Here is a 16204-nt window from a genome sequence, read left to right as displayed (position 1 = left end):
AGGCAAAATGGAACTTCATGCTCATGGAGTGAGTGGCTTGATCTCCGGATAGAGAAACTCGAGAATGTTCATGGCCCCATAGTGAAAGGATGTGTAACTCTGTGGGCCAAATGAACGAATACGAGTTCGGCCATGAGGGAAATGAGTTTCAACTCATCCCCTCCTTAGGCAGGAAGCTTTGCATTTCATCAAAGATGAACGTGGTGGCAAAGCAATCCGTCCTAAGCTTCCAATAGAAGTTCATTTGATAGGAAGGGTGAACATAATTTCTATTGGGCATCAATCAAAATCAAGGATTAAGAAATGAACATTAATTCACCTGATTTGATTGGCATCTATTGATAATCGAGGGTAAGGGTAAGAGTTTGTATCACTCGATTCGATCGGTAAGGGGTGAGGGTGAATCTCGTAGCCGGATGAGGAACTAAGTCCAGAGAGGATGGCTCTAAAGACTCACCCCACAGGGATGGAAGGTGTGTACAAGGATAACCTTCCAAGGGTAGCGGGGGTAGAGGTACAAATAAGAAAAGCAAAAGGATACGATGATAAAATGGGTAGCAGGGGTGAAGGTGAAGGTAAGGAAAAACAAAGGCAAGAGATTATTATTTTTTTAAGAGGAAAAAAGATATGAGGACCAACTAGGTTCGAAGTTAGAATAGCAACCGTTCCCCGGCAACGACGCCAGAAAGCTTGTTGGGTATTCTAACGATGCGAATAAATCCGCAAGCGCACAGATACCGTCATAGCTTTTACCCGTGAGTATTCAAGGGTATTGTATCCACAGGGAACATGTGTGCACTAACTCCTAGCTTAGGCGGACCAAGGACACACCAGGAGTAAGTGGCAAGGCTGGAGAGGATTCCTGCGGTAGCACTAAAGATAAGTTAAAGGTCGATCTATCGGGTAGGACTCGCTTCGGGCACCGGCTTACCCCTTAAATGGTCAGAAGACTCCGGCCAATGGCTCTACGCTATATCCGAACGTGGAGGATTACGAAGGACCGACAGGGCTGTCACCACCTACGGCCTACCTCTAACAATCGTGGGATATAAGAGGCAAACAAAGGTAACCCTTAGCCTAGACACCATGTCTGCGCTACTAATTACTACTGCAGTCTAACTACATCTGTATACCCGTAGCAAACTACATCACTCCATATAAATACGGAGCGATGAACCCGCGAGTAAGAGAACTGATCTCACTCAAGCAAAAGTACTATGCAATATAGGAATCATAAATACTAACTTCCTCATACCAGAGGAAGCCAGCATCCATAGAGGTACAAGACTGGAGAAGACTGCCGACAGGCCCGGCGCTTCCCCGAACTACTCCTCACCCTCCTCCTACTCTTAGCGCTAGCCTAGGCAGGACCTCGCCATTGGAGTGGAGCGCTACATCATCAAGTGAAGAGTTGGAGGACTTGGTCGTGTGTGTTTTGAGGGGGAGGGGAGGACCCCTTTTATAGCCCAAGATGGAGCAGCCGCGAAGGAAGCACATATGGAAGTTGGAGAGGTGGAGTAGGGGGTACTCTTCCCCTAGGTGCACCTGGACGGGAGGCCGTTGTTGATGGCCATTATTTCCCATATTGACCATCAACTTCTCGGAAATAAATTGAGCCTTGCACCATGTTCCATACATATTTTACCTAATCCTAACAAATTACACAAGTTTTGGTGGCTTGAGATGTTTTGCAGGATTATGCTTAGAATATGCAATAAACAACACTAAATGGAGCATCTACAAGGATGGTGAAACATGGATATAAGATGACACCATTATAAACATTGTCAAATGCCAAGTTTAACATTGCCATGTTGAAGAGCTCATCGAGATGATCGAATTAGACACTTGGATCACCCAATTCGGATTCCGGACGCAAAAGTTTTGCAAATTACAAATTTCGGACTTGGGTTGTGCAGAGGCTGTAGGCCGGCCGGCCTCACCTAGGCCGGCCGGCCCGGCACCTCTGCCAAACACATCTTTCCTTGCCACAAGACCACTAGGGACCCTCCAATGGACCCCTATGAACTGGATATACAAGCAAATACAAAAGTTTTGACCGAAAGGCCTAGCACATGGATTAAAAGACCCATTTGCAGCACTTACCGAGATCTTTTGGGCCGAAGCACCACCATGGACTTCATACACTTGTTGATCAGCAAGCCCGTGAAACGGAGGGCCGAAACGTGCCAACTCCAGGCCGGCCGGCCTAGGGAGGCCGGCCGGCCTACAATTTTCAGCTTTGAACCAACGCAATCTACACCGACATCTAGAGAAGATCAGGAGCGTCCATGAGAAGGTCGAAGCCGAACGGAGAGAATCCCAGGCCGGCCGGCCTAGAAGAGGCCGGCTGGCCCCACTTTGCAGCGTCTCGAGCTCATCTTCGCGTGGAAGCTACGTCAACCGACCCTCTTGCGTATACCCGATGCCTCGGCCAAATACCGACCTCTAGCTAGTATAAATAGGCCTCCACCCCTCACTTGTGAGACACACACCAAGGAGTTCTCTCTTCTCTCACTTTTACTTTCTAGAGTAGGTTAGGTAGTTGGGAGTTAGAGTCGAGTCGAGCTTGTCTCGGGATTCTGGAGTCGTCATCGGAAGTCGGTATAAGCTCTTGTATCTTTTCTTTTTACATTTATCAATATAGTTATCTTCTTTATCTTTTCAAGTCAGCTTTACTTTCCACATTATTTATCTTCTCAAGTTATCTTGCTTGTGTGCGGAAGTAAGTTCCTCTAGCTTAGGCTTTGTATCTTCCTTATTTATCAGGATCTTACCATACGGGTTTTCTCGCCCGGACTAGGGAACTCAAGTTAGGTCCCTAGATTGAGGGGGATTTCTCTTGCCTGCAACAAGAGAAATCCTAACATCGAGAATGGACGTGGTGTCCAAGCTTAGTGTTAGCTATAAAGTGTGTTCCACCCCACGGTACCGTTGTGGTAGGCGACAGGTGGTGACAGCCCTGTCCGTCCCTTGTAGTCCACCACGTTCGGGTGTTTTCATAGCAGTAGTGCCGACCGCCATTGGACTCCCTTCTCACCCCAGTCTGAGTCCTTCCCTGAGGCCGCCGAAGTAAGCTCTAGGTTCCCGATAACTAGTTAGAAGCAAGGTTTAGTCTAGACAGGCTAGCTCGATAGTTTAGAAGTGTTTTAGGAGTCTTTCTCACTCGTTGTCCTCCCAGCTGCTTACCTCTCTAAGGATTAGAGTCTCCTATGTCAGACGGTCATTGCTTGGCCATTATCTTATCTTATCTATCAGGCTTAGCCCCACTAAGTTAGTCGGTTGATATCTCTAGTAAAGTTTGTCATTTGATTCTTCGATACTCTTTACCATAGAGCTTCCCTGAGAAAAATTACGATACCCTGGAATACTCCATGGTGAAGTGCTACAGCGGTGATTCTGTGCGCTTGCGGAATCTATATTCTATTGAGCATAAGAAACACCAACAGCGGTCCAGGTTCGGCCGACCTCCCCCAGGTGCTCCTTTCTCTGGCAGGCTGACATGTGGGCCAGATGTTGACCATGTCGTGCATCTTGCGTGGCATGCCTGTTTGCTCTGTCAGGTGGGCCCTCTTTGTAAGTGTGATGCCAGATATGATCTTTTGTGCATTCTTGTGGTGTCTTCTGTGTGTTTTTCATGTTATTCCCGACATGTGTCCCTGCAATCAACAATTCACCAACACTCGTGGAATTCGTTAGTAATAACTCTACCACTACTAGTGGTGTTCATTCTTTGAGTGTTTATGCAGGAGTTGACGGCATTTATTTTGCACTTAACAGCCGTCAACGGCTTGTCAGACCCAGGGCAGCGGGACTGCTTACAGGTATGGAATATTCTAGAGTAAGGGATAGCGCATGGGTGTACCTTACCTCTATTGTAACTACTCGAATAGCAGTAGGACTAGTTGATGTACAAGGAAACTATCGGACTACCATGGAGTAGGACTCTAATAGTACTCGGCTAGGACTTTTCATGTAACCCTGTCCCCCCAGTATATAAGGGTGCACAGGGACCCCTCCAAAACATCGAACAACACCTAAGGGAATACAAACCACACACATGATATAGGATATTACACTCCGACGGCCTGAACCTGTATAAATCTTTGTGTCCCTTGCACCGTCACGTTCTTGATCTCAGTGAGTCCCTGCCTACAATCAATCTCCTCGGGGTATACCTCGGAGAGCTTGGCCCTTAAACATCGACAACAGCATCAAACGACACCCCCTTTTAGCAAATCACACGGAACCAACACTTACCTAATGAGGCCACCGGTGCTGGCAGCAGCTCTCGTGGGTGGAGAGGTTCACCAATTGGGGCTACAGGGCTCCAGAGCAGGGGTGGTGCTAGGGATGAGGGGAGATGGCACCAAGGACGAGATGAGAAGAGGAGGCGGTGGCACACCAATAGGAGTCGGGCATAAGAAGTTGTCGAGAGAGATGAAAACAAAAACCTAATGCGTATCCAACGGCCTAGATTCATCGGCTCGCTACCAATTCACCCGTTATCCAAACTTGGCATGTGAGTAGTAAAACGGATTCATTTCGACGAGCTCTACGCAACCACGGTCTCCAATCGTTCATACGACCAGTGATTCAAAAAGTCAACTTTTGGTCAACTTCTAATCTTCCAAAAAAATTGAGTACTTGGGATATTACATTCCCCCCTCCCCCCCTGAATTTGGCTTCGAATTCTTTATGGCTGATAAGTAAAAATATATTGAAAATAATAATATAAACAATGGCATGGTTACTCACCAGAGGGAAACAACTCAGGGTACTTCTCACGTATTTCTGATTCAAGCTCCCTAGTCGTCTCACGCTCTGTTTGGTTCGTCCAAAGGACCTTCACGTACTTAAACGTCTTACGTCTGAGCACCCTCTCAGACATCTCCAAAATCCTCACAGGACGAGACTCGAATGACAAGTCTTGCTCAATTGTTACAGGCTCCATGATTACATGATGTTCTGGATCCCTCAAATATTTCCTAAGCATCGAGACATGGACAAATATTTCATAGCCTTACTAACCGATGCCAATGGTCTCTTTTCTATTGGTGTAACATGAGTAAGAAAACAATTATCAGGTAATTGCACAAATACTGCACCAATATGCTAAGCATAATAACGCACGTACATTTTGTGGGATTAAAAGCTAGCCTAGCAACTTTGATAACCAATCATTTGCATGTGCGAATGCACGTAGTACAGTATCTGAGACTCAATGTATTGATTAGTAGTATGGCAGGGCCATTAGAGTTAATAAGGATAGAGATTAGGATGTATATATTTTACCCAAATTTCTCCGAAACTTACACATGCACTCGGGATGGTGTTCCCACCCTTGGTAACATCTCTATGATCCTGTTCTAGCAGGCACACGGGCAGTTTCTGTTACCTTTGAGCCTTTGAACTCGGTGGGAAAGCATCTCCAACTACTCGCTATGGCCAGTACCCGGGCAGCTTTGCTTTCCCAGGGACGGTGTTCCCACTCTTGGTAACATCTCCGTGATTCTGTTCCAGTAGGTACACGGGCAGTTTTTGTTATCTTCGAGTCTTTGAACTCAGTGGGAAAGCATCTCGACTACTCGCTATGACCAGTACTTGGGTAGCTTTGCTTTCCCTGTGACGGTGTTACCACCGTTGGTAACATCTCTGTGATCCTGTTCCAGCAAGTACACGGGCAGTTTCTATTACCTTCAAGTCTTTGAACTTGGTGGGAAAGCATCTCCGACTACTCACTGCGGCTAGTACTTAGGCAGCTTTGCTTTTCCTGGGACGGTGTTCCCACCCTTGGTAACATCTTCATGGTCCTATTTCGGCAGGTACACAGGCAGTTTCTGTTACCTACGAGCCTTTGAACTCATTGGGAAAGCAGCTCCGACTACTCGCTACGGCCAGTACTCGGGCAGCTTTGCTTTCCCTGGGACGGTGTTCCCACCCTTGGTAACATCTATATGATCCTGTTCCGGCATGTACACGGGCAGCTTCTGTTACCTTTGCGCCTTTGAACTCCATGGGATAGCATCTCTGACTATTCGCTACGGCCAATACTCAGGCAGCTTTGCTTTTCCTGTGACGGTGTTCCCACCCTTGGTAACATCTCCATGATCCTGTTATGGCAGGTACACGAGCAGCTTCTGTTACCTTCGAGCCTTTGAACTCAGTGGAAAAGCATCTCCGACTACTCGCTACGGCTAGTACTTGGGCAGCTTTGCTTTCCCTGGGATCGTGTTGCCACCCTTGGTAATATCTACATGATCCTGTTCCGGCATGTACACGGGCAGCTTCTGTTACCTTTGAGCCTTTGAACTCTGTGGGAAAGCATCTCTGACTACTCGCTACAGCCAGTACTCAGGCAGCTTTGCTTTTCCTGTGATGGTGTTCCCACCCTTGGTAGCATCTCTGTGATCCTGTTACAGCAGGTACACGGGCAGCTTCTGTTACCTTCGAGCCTTTGAACTCAGTGGGAAAGCATCTCCGACTACTCGCTACGGCTAGTACCTGGGCAGCTTTGCTTTCCCTAGGATGGTGTTCCCACCCTTGGTAACATCTCTGTGATCCTATTCTGGTTGGTACACGGGCAGCTTCTATTACCTCGAGCATTTGAACTCGCTGGGAAAGCATCTCCGACAACTCGCTACGGCCAGTACTCGGGCAGCTTTGCTTTCCCTGGGACGGTGTTCCCACCCTTGGTAACATCTCTGTGAACCTGTTCAGGCAGGTACACGGGCAGTTTTTGTTACATTCAAGCCTTTGAACTCGGGGGGAAAGCATCTCCCAATACTCTCTATGGCCAGTACTTGGGTAGCTTTGCTTTCCCTAGGATGGTGTTCCCACCCTTGGTAACATCTTAGTGATTCAGTTCTGGCCAGTACACGGGCAGTTTCTATTACCTTCAAGCATTTGAACTGGGTGGAAAAGCATCTCCGACTACTCACTATGGCCAGTACTCGGGCAGCTTTGCTCTTCCTGGGACGGTGTTCCCATTCTTGGTAACATCTCTGTGATCCTATTCTGGCAAGTACACGGGTAGTTTCTATTACCTTCGAGCCTTTGAACTCGGTGGGAAAGCATCTCTAACTACTCGCTACAGCCAGTACTCGGGCAGCTTTCCTCTTCCTATGATGGTGTTCCCACCCTTGGCAACATCTCCGTGATCCTATTTCGATAAGTACACGGGCAGTTTCTATTACTTTCGAGCCTTTGAACTTGGTGGGAAAGCATCTCCAACTACTCACTACGGCCAGTACTCGGGTAGCTTTGCTCTCCCTGGGATGGTGTTACCACCCTTGGTAACATCTCTGTGATCCTGTTCCGGCAAGCACACGGGCAGTTTCTGCTATTTTGAAACAATAGATAATGTGAGATGGGTAAATTGGATGACGGAAGGCAAATGGTACAAGACAAATTACTTTGAATTTGCTGCCTTGTTCGGATTTGAGAAATTTGATTATGATCATCCAAGCATTCACATTGGCTCACATCTACCCAAAGAAGAGATGAAATCTATATACATGTTTGGCAGCGAGTGGAAGTATGGAGGATCTAAAGGACTTATTCCATTCTATGGATATCTCAACAAGTTCTTTAGGAAGACACTTGCTCCTAGAGATAGTGATGCTCACAACATTTCTGGATATGGAAGAAATGTTGCTTGCTCTAACTACTAGTGGGCCGGAGTTCAGTGTGTTTGACTACATATGTGAGGAAATTAAATCCATTTCGGAATCACCTCAAAAGTGTTGTGGTTATGGTGCCTATCTCATTTATATGATTGACCACAAGACAAACAAAAGGTTTGAGTGTGATTATGAGCATACTCCCATTGACATCAAAATGGATTATCATCCCGAACCCACTCTAGCTCAACTAATTGAATCAAGGGAACAAGCTGCAGCTCAAGGTGATAAAGAAGCAGCCCCAGATGCTCTACCACATGCTCCTAGTGCACCACATGTACCTCCACGCTCTCGTTCAAGGCGTGGTGGCTCTAGGGAGCAAAATTGGGAAAAGCCTCCCTCTCCAATAAGAAAAATGTTCAATATGATATTTGGGATGTGCAAGTCCACAAATAATTCGGTGCACAAGGAGAGGGAAAGGAGGAAGAAAGACACATTGAGGTTAAAGAAGATTCAAGAGGCTAGTTGTCCAAATGATCCTCCTTCTCCCATTGGCTCTGAGCGACAGCAAAGTGACCCTGAAAATCTAGAGCAAATGAATGGAAGATATCAGGAAGAAGACTATTGGGGGCAGCTATATGGCTCAAATGCTAATCCATCTCAAATGGATCCCTTTGCTACTCAGTTTGCACCACCACCACCTCCCAGCATTCCACCATCATATGGATTTGATGACTTCACATCTTGGATGTTTGGACAACATCTTGTTGGTCCCGGCCTAGGATCTAGTAGACTAGAAGCCTGCAGATGAACTCCCCCAGCCCTTTATTGGTGATGGATGACAAAGGGGGAGAAGTTGTCAAGGATTAAAGCTTTTATTCTATTTTCAATGTGTCTGTTCAGGCAAACCTAGAGGTTCCGGGTTTCCAAATCTGGAGGTTCCAAATTTTGGTGTGGAATGCCACATGCCTTGTAAAAATCTCGTTTTAGATCATATGGACTTGAGAACAATTTGTAATGTGTGCTATTGTGTGTGAACCTTGTTTAATGCTTTAAATCAAAACTTGATGCATGTTAGTGTGATGATATAACTTATTGTGGTGATTTGCTATTTTTTCGGTGTTCTGCGCAGCAAGTCCGAATACTTCGGGTTTCAGGCCGGATACTCCGGACGCCATGTTTGAAGTCTTCGGCCATATACCCGGAGTATCCGAGTTTTGCTGCCGACACCAGCTCTTTTTGAGTGTATATCCTATCATATGCATCACATATTACCTGTTCACACAATTGTTTGCACCCCACAGATGCTAGGATTTAGGGGGAGCTCATATTCCTAAATATGTGCTAAAAGGCATTTGAGGCCAAAGTGAATGAATTCCATTCGATACACATATTTAGGGGGAGATTGTACTAAATCTGAGAATTCAAAAACTTCATTTGATATATCTCTTGTATGTTTTAATCGGTGTTGTCATCAATCACCAAAAAGGGGGAGATTGAAAGTGCATCTAGGCCCCTAGTGGATTTCGGGGGATTGATTGACACCACGATTAAAGAGCTATTCATCTTGTTGAGTGTTTGAGAAGGAATTAATCATTATATCAGTTAAATATGTATGACGAAATGGGTTGATATTTAAAACAAATGGCTCATACAACAAGATATGTGCTATGCCATAATCAATGTGTTAATATTGACAAGCAGCAGTTATTGTGTGGATTGAGATGTATATTAATGACAACAATTTATTGTCGTATCCAAATGAAGCTTGTGGACAAAGTCATAGCACTCAAAAGGGAATTTCTTGTGAGAAATGGACATTCTATCAAGAGAAGATATAAGTTACAAGGACACTATAAAGAATGGATTTTATTGTTGATTTAATTGATTTACAAGCCTATATGAAGCTCTATGTGATGCAAGGATAAAGAGTTGGAATCCGGGATAGTGTTTCGAGGGATTAAGCTTGGAGAAGGGCAATTGGGTTGTGCCAAGGACCAATGCTAGGGTGAAGAGACATTGTTTAGATTTGACTTGTAGAATCTTGGTCATGTATGGTGTTCATATTAGCAAGTATTATTCTTTCTAGAATCATATTGTGAAGAAGGTGATCTGAACTAGAAGTGGATTTCATTCAAAGGCAAAGGTTCAAGTCACTAGCTCAAGAAAGAAGTGCTCAAAGAAAAGAAGCAAATTTGATGCACTCCTTAGATTGAGTTTGATCAAAGCACAGCATAAGATACAAATGAGAAGCTCAAGAAGTTGAAATGTAATTTATTCTTGATATTGAGTATAGGTATGCCGTACTATCAAGAGGGATGCATGCCAATGATCTTTGGTTTAGTCATAGTGCTCAAGTAATGTAAAAAAGTTGAGAGAGACACAAAAAGCCTCACTTGCACATTTAACTTGTCTGCCAAGGCCAATCCGGGAGTTCTGAATTTGGTAATCCGTAAGTTCTGGATTTGGTACACGCGACACTAACAGCTAGTTGGTTTGAAAACCCAGAAGTTTTGGGTTGTTGAATCCGGAAGTTCCAGGTTCTAACTGTCATCTAACGGCTAGTTTCTTTGGAACTGGCTATTTATACCCTTAGCCCCTTCCTAGGTTGGCTACTGTTCTAGGCTTTGTTCTGTTGCTTGCTGGCCATTCCAAGAAGCTTGGTAGCCATTGTTGAGCTCTCCCAAACCTCTCTTTGTGAGATTGTGTGATTCTTGCTAAACCTTTGAGTTGGGTTTGAGAGAGTGACTGTTCGAGAGTACAAAAGAGCACAACAAACCTTGAGCACTTGAGTTTAGCCGAATTCGTCTTATTCACATTTTTTACTCTTGGAGCTTGGCTCCTAGATGGCCAGGTGTTGCCCATGAGCACAAAATAGTTGTGGCATGCCCCAGGAAGTTTGTACCACCTCTACATCGAATAAGAACCCTTGGTAACTCGGGTTACTAAGATGAGGCTAGATAGCTCAAGAAGAAAGTGTTCTTCTTGGGCGCCTCAACGGAGACTAGAATTCGCACATGGTGAATCTGAACTTCAGTGAAACAAATCCTTGTGTCTCCGTTGTTTTACTTATGTTTACTCTCTTTGTGAGTTTTGTGTTTTTGCTTGATCCACTCGGTTGGTAGTGTTTCTATGTGCAAGAATTCTGTGAACCTGCTCAACAAGCTTCACTGAGCCTACTCTACATTTGGGGTTTGATCTTGTATTCATTTACTCATACTAGATTTATTGTATTCACTCTGCTCTAAGTGAACTCGGAAGTTCCCGTTTGTAAAACCCGGAAGTTCCGAGTTCACCTACTACTTTGCCTCAATCTGAAAGTTCTGGATTTGCAAACCCGGAAGTTCTGGGTTTGGCAGGAAGTGTATTTAATCCGCTACATTTGACTTAAAATTTCAGGTATGCCTATTCAACCCCCCCCCCCTCCTCTAGGCGACATCACGGTCAGACCGGTTGACATTGGGGGTTCCTTTTCCTTTTTGTTTATTTTGGCTGGAATGTTGTAAATTACTTAGAAAATTGAAGAAAAAAAGCTAAAAATGAAAAAAATCAATTTGTTAGTTGAGTTAGATCCATATCTTCAGAGGAAAATTATCCATGCATGTGAAATGACAGTTTTGCCCCTGTTAGCATTAAATTTGTGCTTAAACTTGCTTATTGCTTGTAGAGATGAAAGTGTTCAAATTGTCTTGTTGAGGCTAAAATTAATGTTTCCCAGTACCAATAAATGTTAGTAAATTTTTGTTGCATGCTTTATCAATAGATTGTCATGCTGATAAATTTTTGTTACTAGATCATGGCTGCAAGTTAAGCTTTTGCATTTGTTTATTTCCTAGCTATAGCTTTGCCTTTTATGTTGTTACTAAAGAAATCCCTTTCTACATGTGTATGTTTTCAGGGAGATGCTTATTTCATTTTTTTTTCATGTTCTTACATTAGGATCAGAATGTGGTTGGCTTTTACTAAGCTTGGTTCTGGTTGGCTTGTTAGCTAACTGGAAGTCTTATTGTGCTCTCTTGCTTATACTTGCTTGCTAGTTAAATAGAGTTCTAGTCTAACCCATCCTCCTTTACACTGCGGCTTAGCTTTTCTAAAACAAGTTTAGTAATGCTTTTTGAAGGAAACACTTCAGGCTAAATAAATAAATCTGAATCCTCATATTGCAGCCCCAAACTATTTCCTTTTTGAACTTGTTTGTTGTGTTTACTCGATAAATGAATGCCCAGTTATGTTTTAAACCGTTAAGCATTCTTACTCAATTGCATCACATCATGACGTATATGTAGATTATGTAGCCGAGGGTGTGGTGTACCGGATCGTGGCTGAGCAAAGAGAGAAGGACCAGTTGGAGCAGCCTAAAGACCAAGCCCAAGATCGGAAGGGCCCAAGGCCATGTTAATACTAACACTGACTTAGTGTTATTCCTAGGCAAGCCCCGGAGCATAACCCTTAATTTCAGTATACAATGGTTATTTATTTAATTATTGTACATTAAGTTTTCTAGGTGTTGATTGGAACCTTAGATGCATTATCCTTAGATTCCCTCAGTCAATCTACTAGTATGTGTAGGTCGTTAGCAATGTCATACTTAATTAGGATTCGGTAGAAGTTGAGTGATTTCCTGTCACTCGCCAGATATAGGATCTTGTTACTTATGGCAAAGTTACTTGAGAATGAATCAATGAGGGAAGAAAAATGGAGACCAGCAGAGATGAGTTTGGTTAAGGGTATGAAATGGATGGAAAGTAAGCATCCGCCTATGTCGGTCGAGGACCGTACCATTGTTGGCATTCTTGATCGAGGATTGAACAGTACTAACCACATGCTGGGAGTAGGAGATAGTCAAAACCGGTAAGCTAAATACCTAATTTGCAACGATACTTTGAACCGCGACTTGCTACTTTGGGCGTGGGATGATGGTGGGTGTTGTATGCCACCTTCAGGTTCACTGGGTGTTCGCTGTGTGGGGTGCTCCTTACCCGGGTTTTGGCAGGCGTGGTTCAAACATCAGGCTGATAATGGGAATAGTTGCCACGTGTGGCCTAGTGTGGCTTGCACGTGTCGTGTGTGTTAGGTCCACTTTGCAAGGTTAAATCAGATCGATTCTTCGTGACTCGCGGATATGAGAGCCTTAGTCACTGTGTCACATCACAGTAAAGAATTGGAATGAGAAGGAAATGATGATGATATGTTTATGATACTCTTGGAAGATTAGTATGATATACCATGTGAAACAAACCGGGTTTCCTAAAGGATAACCCGACTCCCTGTATCATCGTGATAGTCCCTGGATTAGTAGCTATCACATACAGAACTCATTTTAATTACATATCACAGACATAACTCACATTACAACATTACATGGGTTTAATTATTACATAATCCAAAGGATTGTAATATGAATCTCTGGGTACAAGCCACTTGGGCTAAAGGAAAACAAACAGAAAACAGAAGCGGTAGCTAAACTTCTGGGCATTCTTCATCTTCTCATCTCTTATCCATAGGCAGCTCGGAGTGTAGCTCGGGCCGTCCTTAACTTCTTCCTTCGTCATCCTGGTTGAATCCTCCACTCGGTTCCTACATCTATCAGGCTATCCCCAAGGACGGGATAGGTTCACGTCACCATCTGCATGCAAGCTTTATGTGGATGCAAATAGTATAAAAGTATAGCCAAAGGATCAGCTGGGGTTTCCTATGCAAGCAGCAAGCGATATGTATGTCATCCATAACTCCTCAACGCAGGCCGTTCCGGCATCCCGGACTCCCAGTCATACCTATCCCCAGCTAAGAAATCAACCCATCCCTGGTTCAGTGTGGGAACTCCCTCCCCCCGCACCTCAGCTGCTATTCGAGTAGGAAAAGTAGACTAGAGGGAGGTGGAATAGTATCAAGTGGAACTACTCTAGAATGTGAAGCCAGATTCAGAGTTGTGCATGACCGAGTACGCAGCTATACGTATAGTTTTCACCCTGCAGAGGTTGTACACCTGTACCCACTCACCCCGACGCCAGCTGACCCATCGGCCAACTGACCCCGAGGCACCGGTCTACTGTCACGAAACTAACAGCTATGGCACCACCCTGGTCCCGGACTGGGGTGCGTCTTCCCGCGAGAGGTCGCCCGGGGCTGTGAAACAATCTAGAATGGGATTCAAACGAATCCTGTAGATCAGGGGCCATAGGGTCCTGCCCTCTCCCCCTAACACAGATATCCTATCCTCCTACAGAAATGGTGCCGCACATAGCTAGCTCGAACCAGGTCCACACTCATAATGGATAAGTGGTGTGCACGTTTGACATAGTTCCATTTCCAAGTCCACAAGCTCAAGTCCTTAATCTTGCTGGCGTGAGCATCTTCGTCCAAAAAGGTGCTCTGTCAACACGGTCCGCGGTTGGCACCCATTACAGGTATTGCCTGCCTAACACCACTATAGTTCTCGAAGGAACGGTCCCGCACCCGCCATAGGTGCTCATTAGGATTGTGCCCAACACACAATCCCCATCCCCCAATCCGAAGATCGGGAAAGGTTCGCTCACTCCCGCAAAAAAGACCCTAATCACCGACTCCTATATGTGGTGGCAAACTTCACTCATGCCAAGACTATCATATCACGAATTCCCACACATAAATAAAGTCAACCATGGTAGCCAAATCATTCAATAACATTCAAGGTAATCATGTGAATTCAAGGAATACGGTAGTAAATGGGCCATGCATGTTCATCTCATCATAACAGAAAAGTAAAGCATAGCATTTCTAGCAAGCAATGCCTAATAGGTATTCAATCGTAGATGGGCGTGAACCTGGTAGTTCTTCAAAATCTTCCTGGGTCTTCGGGGTCATCTGATCCTCCAGTACGTCCTCCTGGATCTTCCGGGCATCGAGGAAGTCCTCCTGGGTCTTTTGGTCGTCCGGGACGTCGATTAACTCCTCGTAGGGAGCTAATCGCAACTACGCATAAACATAGGGTCTAAAGTGCAAGAATGCCAAAACTGCTCAAATAAAATCCAGCCACACAACAAAACCTACTCTAAAGGGTAGAGCATGATTTTTTAAGAATTATGAAACTGGTTTCATATTTTTTGGAGGTCCGGTTAATTTATTATGAATTTTCTAAGGTTAAATTATTTTATAAAAATACTAAATGATTATCGAAAAAGAAAATCACACAGAGGTGACACGTGACTGCACCAGAGCATGCCACATGGCATGCTGATGTTAGCATGACATCAGTATGACGTCACCAGGTGGGGTCGGCTTGCTGACGTCAGCAGTGGGCCCTGCTGTCGTCAGTGTTGACCAAGTCAACGCATTGACCATTGACCGGGTCAACAGACAGGTAGGGTCCGCGGTCAGCGGGTCCTGTGGGTCAGTCACACGCAGTGGCTAACAGGTGGGGCTCGCGCGTCGGTTAAGACACGAAAAAGGAAAAAGGGAAAAACTACTGTGCACCAAGGTTTAACGGACCGAAAGCGGAACTAGGCCGGACTGCGGTTCTGGTTTCTTAGGCCGAAAGCGGCCCAACTCACTCGGGGTACCTCTCTCTCTTTCTGACTGACAAAGTGGGCCCGCGGGGTGTCAGTGGCTCAGAGGGATCCCACGTGGCAAAGGGGATCCCGTGTGGCTGGGTGCGTGTACGGTCTGGGTGTTAGTGGGGGAGTGCCCCCAAGGTGTTCGGTGTTTTGCCCAGGGGGGCTTGCCGGTGGCGTGTGCGCGACGAGCGCGTGCGGCAAGCCTGGGCACGGCCAAACAATGTTAGGTAGCGGTGGAGAAGGGCAAACGCGATAACACGGTGGCGAAAAGGCCTGGCCTTCTGGCCGGAGTGGCGCGTGTTCACGTGCCCTTGGCTTAGCCAAGGTCATGACACGGCCACGGCGGACGCGCAACGTCGCCAGGTTGCAGGACGGAACGGAGGCGACAACGGGCTGCGCGGTGGCAAGGCAAGCGTGGGAGGCATGTGCACATGGTAGGGCCTTTCGGCCTTGACAGGGAAAAGGGTGAGCGTGTGCGGCGGCAGGAACGATGTGCGCGTGCGCGGGCACGGCGTTGTAGGACCGCAGCGCGGCGAGATGAGATGGAACGGAGGCGAGGCGACGGCCAGGTTAGGGCTAGAACAGGGCAGAGGCACCGAGTCGGAGGTGGAACGTGATGGCGGCGTGGCGAACAAGCCAGAGGCGTCGCATTGGGTGCGCGTGAGTGTGGTTTAGCGGCTGCCCACAAGGTGTTCAGCAGAATGCCAAGGGGCACTCCTGGGTGCTCGGCCGTGACAGAGGCGACCTGTGTGCGAGCAACAGCGCCAAGGTGGCATTCTAGGTGACAGTGCACAGCAGGCAAGATCACGTGTGCGTGTAGGCTGCGTGGGCGTACGCACTGTGGGTGCTCGACGAAATGCCCGAAAGGGCTGGCCATGTCGTGAATGCGACGTCGAGGCCATTTTCGTGCTCGGCATCATTGGGCTCGCCAATGGCGAGATGTGTGCAAACAGGAGAGTCAGAAAGGCACGGCCTTTTGGCTGGGACGGTGCACGTGCGTGTGCTCGCGGTTGCCTGGAATTCCAGGGCCGCGTCAAGACGCCGGCAGGG

The sequence above is a fragment of the Panicum virgatum genome, chromosome 8K (genome assembly GCF_016808335.1).
Source record: "Panicum virgatum strain AP13 chromosome 8K, P.virgatum_v5, whole genome shotgun sequence".
Classification (NCBI taxonomy): domain Eukaryota; kingdom Viridiplantae; phylum Streptophyta; class Magnoliopsida; order Poales; family Poaceae; genus Panicum; species Panicum virgatum.
This window is presented reverse-complemented; position numbering follows the sequence as displayed.